The sequence below is a fragment of the Solea senegalensis genome, linkage group LG8, assembly GCF_019176455.1.
Source record: "Solea senegalensis isolate Sse05_10M linkage group LG8, IFAPA_SoseM_1, whole genome shotgun sequence".
Lineage (NCBI taxonomy): Eukaryota > Metazoa > Chordata > Actinopteri > Pleuronectiformes > Soleidae > Solea > Solea senegalensis.
The window spans coordinates 10,828,739-10,845,185 of record NC_058028.1 but is presented as its reverse complement, the minus strand read 5'-3'; the positions used below and the strand labels follow the sequence as shown (position 1 = coordinate 10,845,185).

Sequence of the window (16,447 nt, the reverse complement as noted above, 5' to 3'; positions counted from 1 at the left end):
TATCAGTTATTTTTATTACTGGTAGAGTTCTTATGGTAAAACACTGGCTGCACACCTGGAAGATAAACTGACGAGCAAAATTGTTAAGGCATTGCCGTATAACTGCGCAGAAATTATATGTGTGTATGTGTTTCTGATTGAACAAAAACTGGTTTGAACGACTGAAAAATTATTCAGGCTCATAAACCATCACAGCACACAAGGTAAAACTAAAGTAACATTCAGTAACCCAGTTTCTTCTGAGAAAAATATAATTTGTGGGGTGATTTACTGGCAGTATTGCTTGGATACAATGGTTGGCTTTTTAGGCCTATATAATTGAAAATTCAAATTGAAAAAAATCAAAAATATTTTTTGTTTGACACAATAGAAACTGTTGGAGACTCACAAATGCAACCTCCAGGCTGTAGACAAAAATCAGCCCTTACTAAGACACAGGAAGCTAACACCTAATACTAAGTTAGCTACATCAACTCCACTTGTACTTACATTGTGCCCCAATCTACTTACATTGGCAAATCCAAGGCTTACATTACACTGAAATAAGCAGAGGATATTGGCAGAATGGGCTTACGCAGACATTGTTCTAACTGGGCTTTTCTGAGGGAATTTTCTGGCCAACTGTTAAAGAAAGAAAATACTGTGAAGAAGAATTAAGTATTTGTTGGCCGGCATCTTCAGGAGAAGTTGTTCATGGATTCAGGAGGGCGTTAAGATGATTTGTAGGCCTTTTCTCCGATCAGATCATCTAAAATGTGAGTGATTACGCTGGTAATCAGCTGCAAGCTGACATTGGCACAGTCCGTGTTTAAGGGATAAAGGGTGAGAGACAGAGATAAGAATGTGACGGGAGAGAAAGAGAGAGAGACCGACCTGTAAGAGACACAAGAGAAACAAGAAGAAGAGGAGGAGGAGGAGGAGGAAGGTGGCAGATTATTTCTCAACATTATCACACGCCAAGTTGTCCATTCTCCCTCTCTTTTCTTTCTCACTGTGTCTCTCACATATACACTGTTTCTATTCAGAGATCCGTTTGTCCATGGCCAAACAAATAGCTGACACTGCTTCTTCAAAGCTTTAGATTTGCAGCCCAGGCCAAGTGGTGCTGTTGACAAGCGAGGGCAGTGAAAGCAGAGGAGGAGAGGACAGAGCAAGACGGAGAGACAGACAAGAGAAATCCCTACCGTAATTCCCTAAAATGTAATCCACTGGGTTTAATGCTGTGTGTATGTGTGTGTATGGGATTATACATTTATCATCAATACTCATCCCTATGTGTGTGTGTGTGTGTGTAGTAAAGCCAGCTTGTATAGGTGGACCAACAATGGCGAGTGAGGGATTTAAACCCTCACTCTCTATCATATAACCACATATCCTGGCTAGTACAGAATAACGACTAGCCTATTCACTGTGGCTGCTGATCCCACCGATTAGTCCTGATCTGGAGGACCCCCGCCCTACCCCACAAAAGGAGAGGAAAAACACATTCTCACACACACACACACACACACACACACACACACACACACACACACACACACACACACACACACACACACACACACACACACACACACACACACACACTTTGACACTTGTCAAAGACACTGTATAGTCTCATGTTGTCATGTATCTGTGAGTCTTCTGTTTCTTCCAGGTGGCAAAAAATGGTCCCAGCAAGAGCAATCAAGACTTCCCACAAGATTTCCTGTGGAAGTAAACTCTATCAACTCAAGGTCAAAGGTCAAACCTGGTTCAGTGAAACCCTGTCTGGTTTTGACACAAACCTGGGATTTAAAGGTTGGTCTCCATTAGAAATCAAGATTACACACCTAATTCACTACTGCTAGCCAGCTAATCTCAGATATAAAGATTGCGCAGAGATCACACGTCTGTCTGCGCTCTCTCCCTCATACACAAGGTAAAATGGACAGAGCAAACCGGAGGTTGACAGATATAATACAGGTATGAAGAGTATTTTATATAATGTAGGTGCTAGGGGTGGGTAAAAAATATTGATTTGGTGATATATCACAGTCTGTCCTCGTGCAGTACGTTAATCGATACGCTAAGGGCAAATATTGATATTTAAATTAACAAATTAAGGCGCTCTAAAGTAAACAGTCCCTGCCAGTTTCACTCGCCAGACATAGCTACTTCTTCAAGTCTCCATGCGGTGGCGCTGCTCAAATGAATGAGGAGAAACTTAAACGGAAGTTACCTGGCAAAAGAAGAGGGAGTTTACAGCGGGACAATGGCAGAGAAAGCTATGTCAAGAGATGCACCATCCACGTTCAAAACATAGACTTTATGCATAGACTCTATGTTGTGACAGTGAGACAGATATCGCTGTATAATTGTCTTGCAATATATTGATTATCACATTATCACAGAATCTTTATAGTAAGGATGCATCAATACGATAGTGAACAACAGCCTAAGGTTAGTTGTAAACACACCATCAGATCAGATACTGGCAAACTTTGAAGTTACAAAATGATTTATGGAAAGAGACATCCTTGTCAAATTAGACTTTGGTTTTGGTTCTTGGTTTTGGATAGGCATACCAAATAAATTGGCAACCACATGTAGATTTTGAAGAATAACAAACATCGATCTTTGAATTTAATGCTTCAAGTAATAATGCAACATGACCTCTATAATCCAAAGACATCATCACAACAAAATTGTAATGTCAACATTTGTCTGACCACAGGAATACAATGTAATGAAGACATATCATTAACTTAGTCACTTTTTTTTTTAACTAGGCTGCAGTCAAACCAATAGTTGGTCTTGTGTGAAAAGAATTTATTTGCTTTTGTGCATTTGCTGCACGTACATAAATATGGGATTTGAAATTATCCTGAATTGTTTTTGTCCAAAGCAGTTCCATGTGCACGTCTGGCAAGATGAGTTTATTTTGGGTATGAAAAGAGCAAAACACATCGGCCTCTACACTGGCGTCTGCAGCTTGGATTGGCTTTATATTTGTCCATTGGTTAAAAAGGGGACATGAATCAAATTGAGAAAGAGTTATTACACTTTGATAACAATGAGGGATCAGACATCAGAAAAACACGCTTTCAGCATCAGCAGATAAAGGTCCGGACATCTTTCTTTTAAGCTAACACACTAATTCATGGTGCACAGACACTAATGTAAACGTACATTTACTGAACATGTGTTTTGCAGATGTAGTAGCTCTGAAAATGGGCCTGTTCTCTGTGTGTGTGTATATGAGTGGGCAAAAGAGAGAGAGAGAGAGATGGAAACACGGACAGACAAGAAATACCTGAAGAATGCAAATATATGAGCAGAAGAAAGAAGGGAAATTAAATGAACATTAATTCTCCCACAGTAATTCCCTCTTCTCAGAACAAGGAGATGAAAGACGAGCAATGTACTTTTTGCTATTTATTTCTCCTTAAGCAGAAGACTTTCTGCTCTGGAAGTCGGGCCCTGGATGGGAGGAGACAGGTACCCAGGGGCCCCTTATTACCTTTTTTACTAATTAGGCAAAATTTGCAAGACTAAGCCAATAGAAAGTTAATTAACAGTTTGTTTTTCTTCACTCCTCTGTTGGAAGCATCATGTTTGGGTTGGCGGATGCAGATGGAAAGAGGAAGAAAGGAGAACAGTGTTGGGTGTGGCGTCTTGAACAAATGAGCAATTTAGATTGGTGTAAATAATGTGTGTGAATGTGTGCGTGTGGCGTTCTGTAAATAATGTGGCAGTGCCGCCCTTTTGAATGAGTGTGGGTGGATGTTTCTGTCATCGGCCCTGTGTTCCACACAGAGGGGAGCTGTTTAAATTGTTATGACTGAGTGAGGTTAGTTAATCCAACACCAAGAGTGAGCGCAGAAGACGTGAAGGAAACGGTGAGGCAGGAAGGAAAGTGGTGATGAGGACCTTTGATGTCCGGGGACACACGACTTATTCAGTCTCAAAGTACAAGTGTGAGACAGGTTATGACACAGACATTTGAACGTTTTCATCCTATGTCCATGGTCTCCAAGTGGAAAAAGACTGAAAAAGAAAGCAGGAGACTGAGTAGTAGATGGCCTAGACAGAAGCATGTGAGTAGAGAGCAGATAAATAACACACAGAGTGTGTGAGTTAGATGAGGCAGGGTAACAGGGCAACCTTTACAGAATTAGGACTGCATTAGAAGTTTGAAACAACTCATGACTTCCATCTGTTCCTAAAGCCTTGCAACATGAGATTGGAGACGACAGGTGTCTAAATGTTTATTAGTCCTGCTGCGTTTATTCCTGTGTGTCTCAGTTAGGGAGGAAAAATTGCCCACACTGATCTAATTCAAACTAACATTCACTCTGAAAGGTTGCTGGTGTGGCAGGAACAAAACACATGCTGTTCAAAACCACCACACTCGGTACTGTATGTCCTCAACATGTACAAGTGAACTCTTCAGCCCCATGAGAATAAATACAAGTGTAAGCATGTGCATGAACACACGCACACACACATCAATCTTAGAGAACAAAGTCATTATATATGACTAACATGTAAATAATGAGGGTATTAAAAGTATGATAAAGCTCATGTCATTCCAAATCTAACATCAATAGCATGCTGAAAATAAGTTATTCCAAACAAAAGCCAAACGTATAACAATAACAATAATAATTCTAATAATAACTTCACCTCTGAACCAGGTGGATTCATTTGTGTGTCTTCGAAATTTGGTAACAGATTTGATTTGATTTACCAATCATTTTAGTAAAGTTGATAAATTCCATATATAGTGTGCACATTTCATTCATTGTCAATCTGGTTAAGATCAGCCACAAAGACAAACAACAAATTTAGTGGCAAGTGAAGTAAGGGCCACTGCAAGCATACACAGAAATCTGCACACTGCCATTTGCACTGGTTGTCAATGGATTAAAAATCTGCAGTAGTTTTACACACTGACCACAAGTGCATGTGGACTCTCAGTCAATTCACTGATATGTGAAAGATTCCTGTGTCGAATAGAGACACTTACTTTTTACTACTTGTTTCCCTAGATTTACCTACTTCTTGTGAAGCACGTTATGATATCTGACCTTTAAACCTGTAGTGTGTTCAAACCACTGTCATATGAGTTCATACCATGCTGAAAAAAACCTAAATTCACATGAATGGCAGCATACAAATAATTGTATGTAAGAAGAGGTAGAATAATCAACTAACCAGACAAGCTTTACAAGTTGGCAAATTCAAATAAAAGCAGCAGTTCATGACCAATTTCATATCAAAAATAGATGTGAATGGTCAGTATGTTACTGAAAACTAATACAGAATTAACGCCTTTTCCTAACACCATATAATATCAGTCTATGCCTTAAAATCTAGTGGCTGTATCTTCATCTGCCCACCAATGATTTTCCACCCCTTCATTCTCCCTGACCTGTAATACAGTCCCAATCCCTGATCAACCTCCATATTTCACCTCCTGAGGGAAGGCAATCGCTCAGCGTTGAGGTGTTTTACACAGATATGTTGCCAATTTGTTGCTTTCTGGTGGAAAAAGTAAATGTAATAATGAGGGGGAAGAAATTCATTAAACATGTGTATGGAATACTTTTCAAGTGCGAGAGGAGGATTCATTGGGATGTTCACACGACGCATAATCATGCCTCCGTCTGCTCAGCCTGCGATGGCATGAAACATTTAATCTGGGATGAACACTTTCTGTCGCTTCCCCCTCCTCTCTCTCTCTCTCTTTCTTAGGACCCCCTCCTCCCTCAACCCCCACTACCGTCTATCTTCCTTTCTCTCCCTCTCTCCATCTCTCTCTGTGACTGCCAGAAACCACAATCATAAAATTATTAAAATGCTGTTTGGCTGCCATTAATCAGTGGTGGTGATAAATTCTTGTGTGGGAAGTGACAGAGCATTAGTCACATACCTCTTGGCCTCAACAGACAGAGAGTAATGAGCCACGAGCCAGACCGGGTCAATCATAAACTCATCAAATGCGTCATTTAATTTCTTCATTTAGACAAACACAATTTGTTTATGGGAAAGATATCAGGTGTTGTGGAATGAGAAACGGCGCTGAAACGCTGGTACATTAATCAGGGCTTGATTACACGCGACTCTGCGGTTGTTTATCCTAATTTCATTCATTTCCATCAACAAAGCAAACACAGATGAACACAGCCATTAGCAATGGTTGGGGATGGCACAATTACAGACTCGTATTAAATAAAGTGATGATGAATGGTCCAATACAAACTAAAACAAAGGGGTTTTTATTACTTCAATTCCATCCCAGCCCTCGCCCTTCTGTGTGTCTGTGGAGCCGTGCGTTGGTGTGAGAGGAGAGAAGACAAAAATAACAAACTTTAAGAGGAGTACAGCCTCCTTTAAAAAAGCAGTTGGTTATTCGCGACAGCGAAATACAACCTTGAAAATACAACATGAAAACTTTTCTTATAGTTACATTTCCAATTGAAACCAGTGGGTGAGCTTGTTATAGAAGCCGCTAAACCCATGACAGTACGCACACATCTATTCCATTAACCTACATGTACACACACACACACACACGCACAGTAGAGTTGGCCACACAGCCGACAGAAGCTGATTAAGATGGAAAAAAAACTAACAGTAAAGTCAGATATTTTTCTTGATCATGTAAGGCTTCAAGAGGCTAACCAGTGTGTTTGCAGCTTGTTGATGTGGTGCCGTGTGAAGGCCTCAGAACTGCACAGGGTGTCTGTGTTTTTCTCTGTGTCACTGACCAATAGCCCTGATCACATCCAGCACTGCCTTCAACACAGCTGTCAAATTAATCATCGTGTATTTGCATAAAGTGACATTCATTCCCACAACATTCTAATTATTTGAGACATGCACAACATCGCACTGCACGTCACTGTGTGTGTGCATACATGTCAGGTCGTCAGATTGTGTTGTGCCAGAAAAAGCACAAAATTGTGATCACAGAGAAGTACAATTATTTTATTTTTTTTGGAAAACAGAGCTACAATTAGACACATTACAACTGACCCCACACAAAGTCCTTTCACCCTGAAACCCTTGACCTTGATTGATGATCTTGCCTACATTTTAATGTATTTTTTTTGTTTTTATGTCTTTTTATGGCAGATGCAATATCCATCGCATTATTCTGTCTTCTGTAATTGCATTTTTCAAATTGTGTTTCCTCTGTAGGCTGTTTATTGTAGTGCTTTTGCCAAAAAAAACTATTTTCTTGTGGGAACAACAAAGTATATCTGATGTGATTGATTTACGTGCTTCAGTCTGATCCTATTAAATCATGGGAACCTATATCTGTGGTTTGATGCTAATAAAAAAAAAATGATTATGAGCTTTGATCCTCTGTGAACTGTTTCACATACTTTACCACTGTTATCAATCCTCTTAACTACCCTTGCAAACATAAATGAATGACCACAGCTTTCTTTTGTTTGCCTGTCCGTTAAAGTGAATGAATACTGTCTATTTAAAATATATAGTCAATTCAGGAAACCAAGTGTATTCAATTGCTTTCTAACATTCCAAACCTGTGGGATGGAAGCATGTTTGGCCAATGATTAGGTGCAATCAGTTTAATATAAATTACTTCTTGCTCTGCCTGAGAACACAAGAAGTGTCCTATAAACCTCATTACTTGGTGTGTTTACAACACATTAGTTGCACATTCATAATGTGTACATTAATATATCACTCACACACAAACATTCATGCATCAGTGGTTGCAGAGTTACCAAACAAGGCCCCGTGGCCTTGAACTGCTCAGTTTGGAATTTAGTTATTCACTTGGGGGTTATTTTAATACATTTTCCTCAATGGAGTTAAACCACCAACCTTTCCATTTACCCTTCTACTAACTGAACAAGCATCACCTGTGTCCCGCAACAAATGAACATTCTTCCATTATTCATAGGAAACACTGCACTGTCATTCATGGCATGGATGAATGGCGTTCTTAATCATGCATGGATGTAAGCAGTAATCAGTTTCTGGTGCTGTTAAAAAAAAAAGTAAAGTTAATACAAAATTAATGGAACCAAAAGTTCCTGATAGATAAATATTTCATATAGTCTACGTAATTCTAAAAAAAAAAAGCACCTCAAATTGGTTGTCGTTTTGTCCTCTGAAGCAATAAAATCACTTTAATCACCAAAAGAGACATTAGAGGAATCCAGCGTGATGAATGTACGAAGGCCAAGGTTGCTGCAGCAACACATCCTCACCCAGAATAACAGGGACGCTAAACATCCATCCATCCATCCATTTTCTATATCTTCTAATTCAATATTCGTTCCCAGGGTCACGGGGTGTGGGTGTGAGGACAAGCTGTCAGTCTATCACAGCACACAAACATACATTCACACCTAGTGTATGAACCATTTGAAATTCTAAATGCACCCCCCACACAAGCAAAATCTACACATTATATATGCACATATAAGACTTCTAATACCAAGTGGCTGTACCAGTGACTATTCGATCATGTCCTATAATTTCTTACAATAACAAAGTTGTAATCCATTTAGACCACATTATAAAAAAGGGTTATGTTTATTAATATCACAAAAGTTGGATCACATCTACTCTTGCTGGGCTTTATGAAACAATAAAACGCGAGGCGAAGTTCTGAACCGAGGAGCGTCTCACATGTAGCCTCACACTCTGAATTCCTATATTACTGGATATTCACTGAGACTAACAGTCATGATTAACAACCATGACCACAGTATTAGGGAAAATGTGATTGCATTTTGTCATAATTGTGCAGCCGTGGCCTTAACATGAAGAATAGTGTGTCAGAGGGCAGAAATTATTACAACTCATGAAGGCAGGAATGCACAGGTCTACACTTTGCTGCAATCCATTTACGTCTACTCCAGGGCCAATTGGACAGCTACATCCATTAAAGCCTTGCACAAATAGTTACAAATACACAAACTTAAGAGATGCGCTTCCAACACTAAAAGACACATGATGTAACAGGACGTCTTCCCTGTCTTTCTCTTGAGGTACACCCAGCATGAAAACCCTTCTACAGCACGACCACCAACAGTACACGGTGGAAATTCAATAATTACTCTTACCTTCTCATCTCTCTCTCACTCTACATTCTTTGCATTCACCCTCCTCCCCCACTTCTTCCTACACCTCCCAAAAATCCCTGAACGACTGCCAGCGGTCCATAGTAATTAAATTACTTAGCAAAGTTTACTTAACAGTAAATGGTTAGCAAAATTTAAGGCAAATTTGCTTTCATTTCACTTCAATGGTTGGCCTGTTTAAGGCTGGTCTGCAAATAATTAGCACATACATTTGCATCAAAATCGTTTATACCATATGTTGCAGAATTATGGCAAGCAGCAAATTAAAAATATTCTTTTTCTGTTATGGAAATGTCTACATGTGGAGAGGAGAGAGCGAGGGAGGGAGAGAAACAGGCACAGAGAGAGGGAGGAGATACCACCATGTGTCTTAAAACACCAACAAGGGGGAGAGAAAGAGGAGAGAGGAGGAGGGAGGGCACAAAAATGATTCAGTTTGGACTTGAACATACTCATAATGGTCTTTTTAAAGAGCTCACCAGATGCTGTTTGAAATCTGCCCACAGAAGAAAAACAAAGCCTTCTCCATCTCTCACTCTCCCTGTCTTTCTCACACACATACACGGAGCCAGGGAATTTCCTCTAAGTGGCTGACATCCTCTCTCTAATATGGTATATATTGTTCCCCGAAGCAAGGCAAAGAAATTGTACACTAATTTGAGTACTTTTCGACCCAAGATCCCCAATATTAGAAAAAAAATGCTGAAGCAACATATCGATTCGTTTAGTCAAGGAAATACCAAAATACAATGGAAAATGCCAAACAAGATGTCTTGTCTGTCAAAGAACCCCACCATATATTCAAATTATAATATTATAAAAACTGAGAAATAGACTACATAATAATTTGTAAGACGTTTTAGAGTAAGAGTCAAGGTTTAGGATTCCCACTCCCAATGATTATTGTACATATTCAAAATATTTAACACCAAAAAGCTTAAAACACGCCTCATTCATGACCAGAGGACGTGCTAAGGTGTCCTGAAAAGCAAAATATTGTTTTCTTCACTCCATGCAAGTATCTTTTATACAATGACTGCAAAGCTTTGTGTAAGCTTGTTCACAGAAACTTTATCAGGCTAAAACAAATGGGCAAAATAACTGATTGTGTGTGTCCGTGTGATTCGCAGGTATACACCGTATACACTGTATACACACTACAGAAGGACCAGGGTACAAATGCACAAATGATACGAATCAACACATTTCTTTTGTTGACAGAACCGGCACTCAATAAATGATGCAATATAATTTTCAAAAACAAGGAATTAACTACAATAAAATGCATCATGTGCGCACTGTTTAAACGACACCACTAAAACCAATCACACCCATCGTTCAAGCTGATGCCAATGACGTTAAGATCAGATTTCCTTATGTCCTCAAGTTTGAAGAAAACCTAGTTGTTTTAAGGTAGAGGCTATATATGATGTATGACAGATGATGATCATGATGTCATGAAGCTAAAGCACTAGAAGGTGGGAGGACGATGGGTTGAGGAAGGGAAGAAGCAAGATGGCGGGCGGGCGGGGGGGTTGTTAATCTCAAGCCCTACTACGGCAAAGGAAAAACGGGGCGTAGCAGGACTTGTGTTTATTATACTCATAAAGCAAACCAAAAATCAATTGCACATAAACCTAAAATCAATGCAGTCCTTATGTCACTCGGGCCGTCCCACCACTGACAGTCACCTTTGAACTGAAAGACTCATTTCTTGCTGAAATAAATAAAAAATGTGGTTGGAGGGACAACGGAGCACTGTTTTTGAAAACAGGTTTTCTTTAAAGTCACATTTAAAGCACTAAAATACTTCTTTTGAGAGAGTGAGAATAACAACTTGACACGAAGGGCTCGTTCTATGAAGATGTGGCTCTCTGAGTTTGACAAACACATCCATCTCTCCATCCATCCATCTCTCCTTTCATCCATCCAGTGTCAATCTGCCACTAAGTGGGCAGTGGCAGGAGCTGATTGACTAAAGCTTATTCAGGTATTTGGACCGTGTGTTACTGCGGGCCCTGCTCTGCCTCTCTCTCTCTGCAAGACATAATTACAACTGTTGACTGGAACAGTGAGGTAATGGCACATAAATCCAGCTGATCAATGGTTACAGAGACTAAATTACAGGACACCCCTCTGTGCCATTATCCTGCCAAAGAACAACAAGAGACGCATTCCAACACAGATGCAAAGGGGGTTTCTCTGTTGCACTTGCGTTATTGTTATGTTTATGTTAATATGGCGGAAGGTATATCAATTCAAACAAACATGGAAGCCAATGCGAGTATCCCACTAAATCTCAACCATGTATCAAGCATCTTGGCTGTGAAGGGACTGGAATTTTAAACTTCTTTAGAGAACAAGCTGTTCTAACAATTAAACTATTTTGAGCCGATTTATTCTGTGGATCTTAGACCAAGTCTTTAACTCTTCTGTCACCGACAGGATTTGGCATGCGTACTTCTCATTACCTTAACTGCTAGACCGTTTGTGATATCTAAGATTGACACAGCACCCTCCGTGATCCTCATGTAGAGGAATAAAGAGGAGGAAGATGGATGGATGGATACCGAAAAGCAGAGAAATAGAGCTTTGTGCCCTTACACTTGTCATTACGTAGCCCTCAGGACTTCCACAGAACCATCGGCCAATCACAGACAAGATTCACCAGTGTGTCACACGTTTGTGAAGTCAGCTTTTCAGTACCATATTCCTATATGGTTGAATAACTGCCAGATATCGATAGTGAAATTTATCTTGGAAAATCTAAAGAAATACAGACAGCCTGATTATCATGATGGTCATAAGAGGGTTAACACAAAATAAGAAAATCAGGTACACACTAACATTATAAATAAAAATCCCAGGTCAAAATCATTTTTAAAAAAATGTAGTAACCATCTTGTGACCCAGACCTTATCTACAAAAATAACCCTCACTTCAATTCAACCTGCTCACAGTAAAGGAGAGACATGCTGCCACTGTCAGGCCAAGTACACACTTAGCATAGGGAACAGGTAGTTACAAGATATTACTGGGTAATTCTCTTGAGAAAATCCCCTTTGAGATGAAAGAGGCCACTGCTGACATGGTGTTTGTGACAATCACCTGAGCCACGTCACAAAAAGTGGTGCTACATCCAGACTGATGGACGATGTGTGAAAAGTTTGATTCACTACCCAAAAAGTCCTGCACTGCATTCCAGTGCTGAATGCCAAATGTTAGGAAGATGACATTAAAAGAGGTAGAATTATGAGAATGAAAGGAAATAAATAAATCAATTTATAATGAAATATATATGTCTCGACAGTCCAGGAAAACAATGAGAGTGATTTGGGTCTTGTAAAGAACTAGGGTCTTGTCCACCATTCATATCTTATGCTGGCAGAACAAAGGGCAGCAGCCGCCTAAATGTGGCACATTAGCTCTTTAATTCCAGAGGGGGTAAGGTGACACCCTCCTCCATGTATGTGGTCTGTTCAGCGCACATCTGTCAGGGCCTAAGGGGATGTGCTATGGCGATGGGAGGGGCTACGGGTATTGGAAGCACAAGGAAGACGGAGAAAAGAAGCAGTGAGCGCCAAGAGAAAGGGTTTGTTCGTATGTGTGTCTTCAGGACCCCTGCTGTGACAGAGAAGCCTAATACCCCTTATTTACTGTGGAAGAATTAGTCTTAGCATGATGCTGCTAAGCTTGGCTGGTCACAGTCCGCTCTGCCTCTTTATGTCTGTCACTCAAACAGACAGCAAATATAAATATACAGAAAAACAAAAACATGCACCTTAAACAAACTGGAATAAAATAAATCATTATAAATAATGATAAATGTGTGGGTGGGCCAGCAGTTAGCAAACTATTCTGGAGCTGCAGGGCTTTTTTTTATGCCTACTTTGAAGATATTTGACTTTAAGATCAAAGGTTCAAGGAGAAAACAGTTTCTTTACCTCCTGGTATTTACATGTAGATGCATTGCACTAATTTAAACAAAGCAACTTTGGTATCAGAAGATGACAGAACAGAAAATACTAAAGGAGTGCAAACTGTCACCAAGGCCGCTCAATTTCCTACTCGGTAACAATTATTGTGTGCTTTTTTAAAATCATGAAATCTGATCGGCAGTAAAATCTAATGATTCTTCCTTGGGCTACAACCGATATCCTCAGCAAATTGAATCCACACAATATGCTGCAAAACCTTCCTTGGCGAAGGTAATCAGATTGGGTTGAATAAATCTTTGTTTGCAATAATTGCATCAAGCTTTAGTTACAAAGCAAATTCAGATAACTGCTCACAAGGAAAATAAAGTAAATCTTCCTTCATACTCAAGCCAGTTGTTAATAATGGCAAATCGACGGCAAAACTTCATTCACACCAATGGGCACCTGCCAAGTTCAAGCCTCTGATGAGATCTTAAGGACTGTTTGTTTTTGCTGCTGTCAAAGGTTCAAATGGGGAGAAGACGGTTTTGATGACCCTTGGCCCTACGGTCCTTGGTGGGTGTTCTGCAAACACTCCCTATTGATGTGTGGATAAGGAGAGGCCCACTGCCGTGCACAGCACTCATGCTCATTTGAGTGGAAATGGACACCGCTATGAAAGGAGCCAAGAACGAAGCAAGTGGCTGAAAAGAAAAGAGTATTACACCCGTATTAGGGTGGCATGGTTGTGATGTGTGCATGTGCGTGAGTATGTATTATTAATTAAATAACAGTATTTTCCTCTGTGTGAGTGCTTTAAGTGTGAAAGTAGGACAATTGCTACAGTACATGTATATTTGTGACAGATCTGAATAAAGAGTGTGTGACAGAAGACAACAATAATGTTGTGAAATAACAACATGCTAGCGGCAAACAGTTATAGATGTCTGCCTGGCAGTAGGTGCTCATTTTATAGTTCAGAAGACAGCAGAACCAAACACACAACTGCTTTTTTTTATCATAAAATACAATAAACAACAACAAAAAAAAACAACTCCATGATGGGGTAAGGTAAACTGAAGGTAAGCTGAGCAGGAACATGCAATAAAACAAAATCAGACCAGAACACTTTCTATAATCCTTTATGTTGGACAGTCGACACGTTTGAGGGTCAAATTATTTCAGAACAAAGGATATTATTTTGTATATGTATACACTATTGTGATTAATATTTGATCACAATTGTGTGAGAAATATCTGCATTTAAATCATACATCTTATAAACCATTATAACCCTTATAAAGTCACATATATTTATATACTGTACATACATATATCATTTCTTTGTGTATACACAAAAGGGGCTGCCTATTTTTCAATCTATCCTTAAAACGCATCTTTTACTTGGCTTTTAATACAGTGAAAGATGCTGCTTTTATGCATTTTTTTCTGACACTTGTTTATACCTTTTATGTGTGTTATACGTTTATGTCTTTACCTGTTTTATTATCTTTTATGGATATACGTACAGCACTTTGGTAAGCAATGTTGTTTTTAAAAGTTCTTTATGAATAAAATTAGATGGGATTGGAAATATTGAAATAATCTTATTATTGATGAAATTAATCTGTAATCTTCTCTTGGAAATATGGCCTGTAGTTTGCAACTGTGTGTGTGGGTTTAATATGTAGGCCAGGCAGGAAGTGACCCATAAACATATCCATCCAACTCTTTCATTGGGGGCCAGTGGTACACTCCTCCTCAACTCGCTCCCCTCACACACACACACACGCAAGCACACACACAGACACACACACAAAGCCCCCAGTGAGCACTAAGCAGGCCAGCGGGCCAGCCGAGGGGGCTCATTACAGGTCCACAGAGCCCCCCAACACAAAAGCCTGAGCCGCTTTAGCCATGGGATGATCTGCTCTCTACTGACTAGAGAGAGTCCATAGACGGACAAAAGGAGCGAGAGAGGGAGGGGATGGGAGAGAAAGAGGTAGAGGAGAGCAGAGGAGAGAAGAGGAGAGCCGCGGGCTTCAAGGATGTCAGGAGACCCCGAGAGAGAAAGCCTGGCGGGCGCTCAGAGAGGAACGCGGGGAAAGAAGGAGGAGGAGGCTTAAGCTCCACGGCTACGTCAGGACATTAACATTCACACAACCTCCCAACATCTGCTGCTTGCTTCTCGCCCTCCATCCCTCCCTCTCTCCATCCCTATCTTACGCTGTCCGCTAACAACCCTGGAACAAAGACAGTATCATGATTGGTACAGATACACAGAGAGGGACAAGAGAAAAAAAATTGCAAAATAATGAGTGAGACAGATGAAATGAGAGGATTTGGTGGCAAGGGACTTCACTACCGCAGGGTCAGAGATATCCTAAAATATTTTTAATTATTCAACCACGATTTAAATTAGTGAGGCACTCAATGATTACTCATTAATCAGAGGAACATAACAGCAAAAAAAAAAAAATTTCCAACCATACACGGCTGTGTGTTGTATTTTACTGTGGGGCATTATTAGTGATATGATCACAGGCTCCTAAAGGCCTGATAGACGCAGACCTGGGCTTTCTGGTGGAGACAATCTTTGACTGAGCCATAAACCTGTTCTTTTGGAAGCCTCCAGGAAAAAGAGAGGAAAACCAGAGACATGTTGTCCAACACATTAAACCTTCTCCTCTGGCTCTGCCTCTGGCTCTGGTCCTGGGTGTGCAACAGTCTGGCCGGCTGCACTCAAAGCCACATGCTAAATTTTATGATGCCTCACCACTATTAGTACAACATTTGCCTTCAGGTGGCAGGGCAGGGAGTGCAAGGTCTGTATACATATGAAAGCATATTTAAGAGAAAAGAAAACTTTGTTCAAGATCTATTTCATTCAAAAATATGATATTGTATGGAAAATGTGCTTTGCGAAGTTTAAATAAGTGAAATTACAGCACGGGATTGCAGTGCTGTTCATTGGCCTTGAGTAAGATTGAACAAGTCTTATGAGGTAAGTGTGTATCTGCGGGGTGGGTTATAGATGATGTATAGATGCCTGGTTCTTTCATATATTTCCTGTGGTGAAATTAGAACCCGGTTCTAAAGTGCTGGGCCGTGTGTGTGTGTGTGTGCGTGCATGACTGTAAACATGAAGACATCTTTCTTCACAGTCAATCTCTGCCTGTCACATCTGGCTCGCAACTCTACCCCTCGAATACACACTGGAATATATACACCACGTGCATGTTGACATCTATGACTTATGTACTGGGAGGAGTGTTTGAAATTAAGCTGCAGTGAATATGAGCCCAGAAGCACTCAAAGCTGGGTGTGTGTGTGTGTGTGTGTGTGTGTGTGTGTCTTTGTGAGGGCTGCTTAGATTATGTGTAGGAAAACAACCCCAAAAAAAACCCATCCAAGTCC

At 40.2% G+C, this 16,447-nt stretch overlaps 1 protein-coding gene across 1 annotated transcript in view; it reads right to left on the bottom strand.

The window, feature by feature from the left end:
* The window catches only part of rsrc1 (arginine/serine-rich coiled-coil 1), a 105,827-nt gene that overhangs the window by 37,614 nt on the left and 51,766 nt on the right, over positions 1-16,447 (bottom strand). The window lies entirely within an intron of this gene.